Source organism: Ictalurus punctatus, chromosome 7 (genome assembly GCF_001660625.3).
Source record: "Ictalurus punctatus breed USDA103 chromosome 7, Coco_2.0, whole genome shotgun sequence".
NCBI lineage: Eukaryota > Metazoa > Chordata > Actinopteri > Siluriformes > Ictaluridae > Ictalurus > Ictalurus punctatus.
Genome location: NC_030422.2, coordinates 33,135,532 through 33,141,531, shown reverse-complemented (window position 1 = coordinate 33,141,531; position 6,000 = coordinate 33,135,532). Strand labels below are relative to the sequence as shown.

The following is a 6,000-nucleotide window of genomic DNA, read 5'->3' as shown; positions in this document are numbered from 1 at the left end:
GTTTTAGTATATTATACTTTTATATGCAGTGCCATAGTAGTAGCTACTGTTGTATAGCATTATTATGGTAGAACCTACTTTAGTATGTGTGGTATTATCTTATATATATTTTTTTAATAATATAAATAGTGGGATAGTATTATTATAGCAAAGTAATGTTTATTGTGACATTGTTAATGTTGTAGTATCTATAGTGTTCGTGTTAGTATAGTAGAATCTATAGTGGTATAGTGTTAGTATAGACAGTTGTATGGCTTTAGTATGTGTTGGTATAAGGGTTAAATTACCCGCTAAGATTAATATGATCTTATAGTGTTTCAACCAGAACCTGTTTCTACTCCCGAACCTGTTTCTACTGCCTCACCCGATATAGAATGTAAGTGAATGAATCATGTAACTACAGTATCTCCACTTGTAGATGCGCAGGTCTGCATATTTTACAGTATATAAACTAAAAATGCTGCACAGTGGGTAGTGTTTCAACCTCACAGCCTGTGTTGAGTTTCACGTGTTATCTCTGTGAGTAAAGATTAGCTGTTTTCTATTTTAGCTACAAGTCCTCCAGATCAACAGGATTACACAGAGGAATCAGGTAATTAGGGGCCAAGCACCGAAGGTGCGAGACACCTATTGAATCTGTTAGTTTCTGCTTTTTCTTCTTCTTCCGCACGAGTCTATGGCAGCGCATAGAACTGCTTGCGGGAAAGTTATGAAATTTGGCACACAGATAGAGCACAGTCTCACCATTAAGCACAGCAAGGTTGGAATCTTCATCTCAAACCGTGTAGCGCCACCAACTGCTCAAATGTTGACTTATGTTTATGCTAATAACTTTTTATCTGTAAGGCCTAGAAACAACATCCTTGTTTTTGTTTGATTCCTTGGTTCGTGCTGAGTCGAATGCAGACGGTTTCCTCCTGAATATATTTCTGCCATTTTGAATTTTCTGAAAAACCATTTTTTTCTAACTCATCCTCATTTGATCTTCACCAAATTTAACAAATATGACTGCCACACAACTTTTTTTTTCATGCTCTTCTTTCCTGTGTAAGTCTGTAAATTCTGGTGTGGTGCATGCAACACTGACCCTAGTGGACATGCACATGTAATGTGGAAGTATAAAGACTTCACTGTGTGAGGATCCTTGCATGACATCCTGAGCTGGTCACAGATACACACTTGCAGAAGTATAAATCAGCCCTAAGTACAGCAGTGTAGTATCTAAAGTGTTAAAGTGTTAGTATGACAGTATCTATATTGGTGCAGTGTTAGTATAGTATCTGTAGGTGCATAGTGTTATTAGAGTAGTTTCTGTAGTGGAACGGTGTTAATATAATAGTATGTACAGTTGTTATTTTAGTATATGTTGGTATAATTTAATTTAAAATGAAAATTAATAACATATTTTATTGTTTCACCAGAGTCTGACAAGACAGATTCTCCTGCCGCATCCATTATGGTACGTAACTGAAGTAATCGTACTGTACACTATACAGTATTTCTGTCTGCATTTTAGCATTTATATTAGTGTACATATTAGTATGGTTTATTATAGTCTTACACCACAGTGCTGTTGAATTCTCGATTCTGATTGGCTGACAGACGTTCTGAGGTGTGCAATTGGTTTTCAGTTAATGCACAGCTAAAGTAGTTCCAGTCAGGTCTTCACCACATTATGGTTCCATATCACTTCATTAACTGAAATAACAGAAAAATTAGCCTACTGTCCACTGTCTATAGTTTAATAATTTTAGTATAATATGGTATTTTCTACAGTGGTGATATAGTGTAAGTATAACAGTATCTATAGTGGTGTAGTGTAAGTATAGCAGTATCTATAGTGGTGTAGTGTAAGTATAACAGTATCTATAGTGGTGTAGTGTAAGTATAACAGTATCTATAGTGGTGTAGTGTAAGTATAACAGTATCTATAGTGGTGTAGTGTAAGTATAACAGTATCTATAGTGGTGTAGTGTAAGTATAACAGTATCTATAGTGGTGTAGTGTAAGTATAGCAGTATCTATAGTGGTGTAGTGTAAGTATAGCAGTATCTATAGTGGTGTAGTGTAAGTATAACAGTATCTATAGTGGTGTAGTGTTAATATAACAGTATCTATAGTAGTGTAGTGTTAGTATAACAGTATCTATAGTGGCGTAGTGTAAGTATAACAGTATCTATAGTGATGTAGTGTAAGTATAACAGTATCCATGTCACGTATCGTGACGGAGCAGAGATAGGATGGATGCAAGTGCAGTATGAACAGTTGTTTATTTTAAAAGAGAGACAGATCAAATCCAAAACGTGATCCATAAACGTAATCCACAACAGGCAAAGGTCAGGCGATCGGCAAACAGGCATACACAGGGTTAAACATGAATCAAAGTCGTGGTCACGGAAAACAGGGTCGATAAACAAAACGAGAAACATGAACTATGACGAGGAACTGGGAGTGGATAATCCAGCGTGAACTAACTCTAAACGTGGACCGTGACTCTGACTACTAAATGAACTAATCTAACTGTACGATAATCTTCCGCGTTGTGTGCTGGGAGGCGCGTGGTATACATGTAGACATGATCAGCGTCTAAACTGCTAGCAGCTGAGGGCAATACAGACACACGTGAAATCCCAGCCAATGACAGAACAGGGAGGAGACATGACAGAAACATAAACAAAACACACGTGTCCAGATGTCACTACTGTCAACAATGGAAAAGCAGGTGCTCGCGCATTCGCGCTTAGGATTCGCTGCTTCGAGGGGGAATCATGACAGAACCTCCCCCCAAAGGCACTCCTCCCAGAGTGCCATGAGTCATCCCATTTCATTGGCGGCCCCGGCCCCCTCGGCTGAATGTCCCAAGCAGATCCAGGAAACCGCACGGTGTTCTTGGTGGCGCAGGGAAGCGGAGCGACGTCCCTGGATGAACAGGGAGGTAGAGTAACGACCACAGTCGGGCAGACAGGCTGAGCGACGTCCTTGGCGGAGCAGGACTACGGAGCGACATCCTCGGCGGAGCATGAAGGCAGAGCGACGTCCTCGGCTGAACAGGGAAACAGAGCGCTGTACTCAGCAGAGCAGAGAAGCAGGGCGATGTCCTCGTCGGAGCATGAAAGCGGAGCGACATTCACAGCAGGGCAGGTGGGCTGAGTGACGTCCCTCGCTGAACTGGAAGGCAGAGCGACGTCCTCGGCTGAGCCTGCAAGCTGAACTTGGCTGGTCATGTCAGCCGACTGGCTGACACTTGGTTGTGCATGTCAGCAGACGTGGACATGAGCAGAGCTTGGTTGTCCCTGTCAGCTGACTTGGGCGTGAACATAACTTGGCTGTGCGTGTCAGCAGATTTGGCTGTGAGCAGAACTTGGCTGTGTGTGTCAGCAGATTTGGCTGTGAGCAGAACTTGGCTGTGTGTGTCAGCAGACACGGACGTGAACATAACTTGGTTGGGTCAGACGGGAACATGAGCAGAGCTTGGTTGTTTGTTTCAGTAAACTTGGGTGTGAGCAGAACATGGTTGGCCATGTCAGTAGACTTAGGCATGAGCAGAACTTGGTTGGCCGTATCAGTAGTCTTGGGCGTGGGATGAACTTGGGTGACTGGGTCGGTAGACTTGGGCGTGGACTAAACCTGGGCGACCGGGTCGGTAGACTTGGGCGTGGACTGAACTTGGTTGTTGGGCTTAGATATTAGCGGAACTTGGTCAACTGGATCAGCAGGCTTAGACGTGACATCAGGAACTTGAGACTTGACTTGGACCTCAGGGACTGGAGACTTGACTTGGACCTCAGGGACTTGGGAAATGACTTGGACTTCAGAGACTGGAGACTGGACTTGGACTTGGACCTCAGGGTTGAGCTCTGGTGCTGGAGCCTCCCTGTTGACCTCTAGCTGGAGCTCGGCAGGTGAGCCCACCTCGTGGGTCTCAGGTTCGAGCTCTGAGGTCGCCAGGTTAACCTCCATCTGGGGCTCTGATGCTGGGGCCGCCCTGTTGACCTCTAGCTGGAGCTCAGCAGGTGAGCCCACCTCGTGGGTCTCAGGTTCGAGCTCAGAAGTCGCCAGGTTAACCTCCGGCTGGGGCTCTGCATGAGTTTGCCTGAAGTAGTGGGTAAACGGCAGGGCAGGTTTGCCTGCCAGACTTACCCCCCTGAAAAGTTGTTCTAGCTTGACCCTCACCTCCGGATTCCCGAACCGCATCATGAACTCCCCCACAAACTGTTCTACACTGTCCAGGTTCCTACAGTGCTTATCCAGTTGGAGCTGTACCCACTGACGGGACGGTCCAAAGAACCAGGACCACATGAATCGGAGCCATTGCTTCTCCTCTGGCTTAGGGTCTGACAGGCTGGAGAAATAATATTGACAGTCTACCAGAAAATATTCTGGGGAACCGAAAAATCCGTCAAATGGATCAGGAAGCTCCATAAATGTCCATTGTGGGAAGTGGACGGAGTCCATAGCAGGACGGTTGGCGTCGACTTCCGGGTTCTGCGTTTTCTCCGTTCTCCTGCTGCATCCATGTTTAGGCGGTAGATTCTGTCACGTATCGTGACGGAGCGGAGATAGGACGGATGCAAGTGCAGTATGAACAGTTGTTTATTTTAAAAGAGAGACAGGCAGACAAATCCAAAACGTGATCCACAAACATAATCCACAAACATAATCCACAACAGGCGAAGGTCAGGCGATCGGCAGTCATACACAGGGTTAAACATGAATCAAGGTCGTGGTCACGGAAAACAGGGTCGATAAACAAAACGAGAAACATGAACTATGACGAGGAACTGGGAGCGGATAATCCAGCGTGAACTAACTCTAAACATGGACCGTGACTGAGACTACTACACGAACTAATCTAACTCTACGATAATCTTCCGCGTTGTGTGCTGGGAGGCGCGCGGTATATATGTGGACATGATCAGCGTCTAAACCGCTAGCAGCTGAGGGCAATACAGACACACGTGAAATCCCAGCCAATGACAGAACAGGGAGGAGACATGACAGAAACATAAACAAAACACACGTGTCCAGATGTCACTACTGACAACAATGGAACAGCAGGCGCTCGCGCATTCGCGCTTAGAGCACGGTGCTTCAAGGGGGAATCAAGACAATCTATAGTGGTGTAGTGTAAGTATAGCAGTATCTATAGTGGTGTAGTGTAAGTATAACAGTGTCTATAGTGGTGTAGTGTAAGTATAACAGTATCTATAGTGGTGTAGTGTAAGTATAACAGTATCTATAGTGGTGTAGTGTAAGTATAACAGTGTCTATAGTGGTGTAGTGTAAGCATAACAGTATCTATAGTGGTGTAGTGTAAGCATAACAGTATCTATAGTGGTGTAGTGTTAGTATAACAGTATCTATAGTGGTGTAGTGTAAGTATAACAGTATCTATAGTGGTGTAGTGTAAGTATAACAGTATCTATAGTGGTGTAGTGTTAGTATAACAGTATCTATAGTGGTGTAGTGTAAGTATAACAGTATCTATAGTGGTGTAGTGTAAGTATAACAGTATCTATAGTGGTGTAGTGTAAGTATAACAGTATCTATAGTGGTGTAGTGTTAGTATAACAGTATCTATAGTGGTGTAGTGTAAGTATAACAGTATCTATAGTGGTGTAGTGTAAGTATAACAGTATCTATAGTGGTGTAGTGTAAGTATAACAGTATCTATAGTGGTGTAGTGTTAGTATAACAGTATCTATAGTGGTGTAGTGTTAGTATAACAGTATCTATAGTGGTGTAGTGTTAGTATAACAGTATCTATAGTGGTGTAGTGTAAGTATAACAGTATCTATAGTGGTGTAGTGTAAGTATAACAGTATCTATAGTGGTGTAGTGTAAGTATAACAGCATCTATAGTGGTGTAGTGTTAGTATAACAGCGTCTATAGTGGTGTAGTGTAAGTATAACAGTATCTATAGTGGTGTAGTGTAAGTATAACAGTGTCTATAGTGGTGTAGTGTAAGTATAACAGTATCTATAGTGGTGTAGTGTTAG

At 43.2% G+C, this 6,000-nt stretch overlaps 1 protein-coding gene across 1 annotated transcript in view; it reads left to right on the top strand.

Moving 5' to 3' along the window:
• Positions 1 to 553: 553 nt before the first annotated feature.
• LOC108261206 (uncharacterized) overlaps positions 554 to 6,000 on the top strand; it is a 97,362-nt gene continuing 91,915 nt past the window's right edge. The window contains exons 1-2 of the mRNA XM_053681735.1: positions 554 to 592; positions 1,422 to 1,459. The gene's annotated coding sequence lies outside the window, so the exon portion shown is untranslated. The remainder of the gene's footprint in view (positions 593 to 1,421; positions 1,460 to 6,000) is intronic.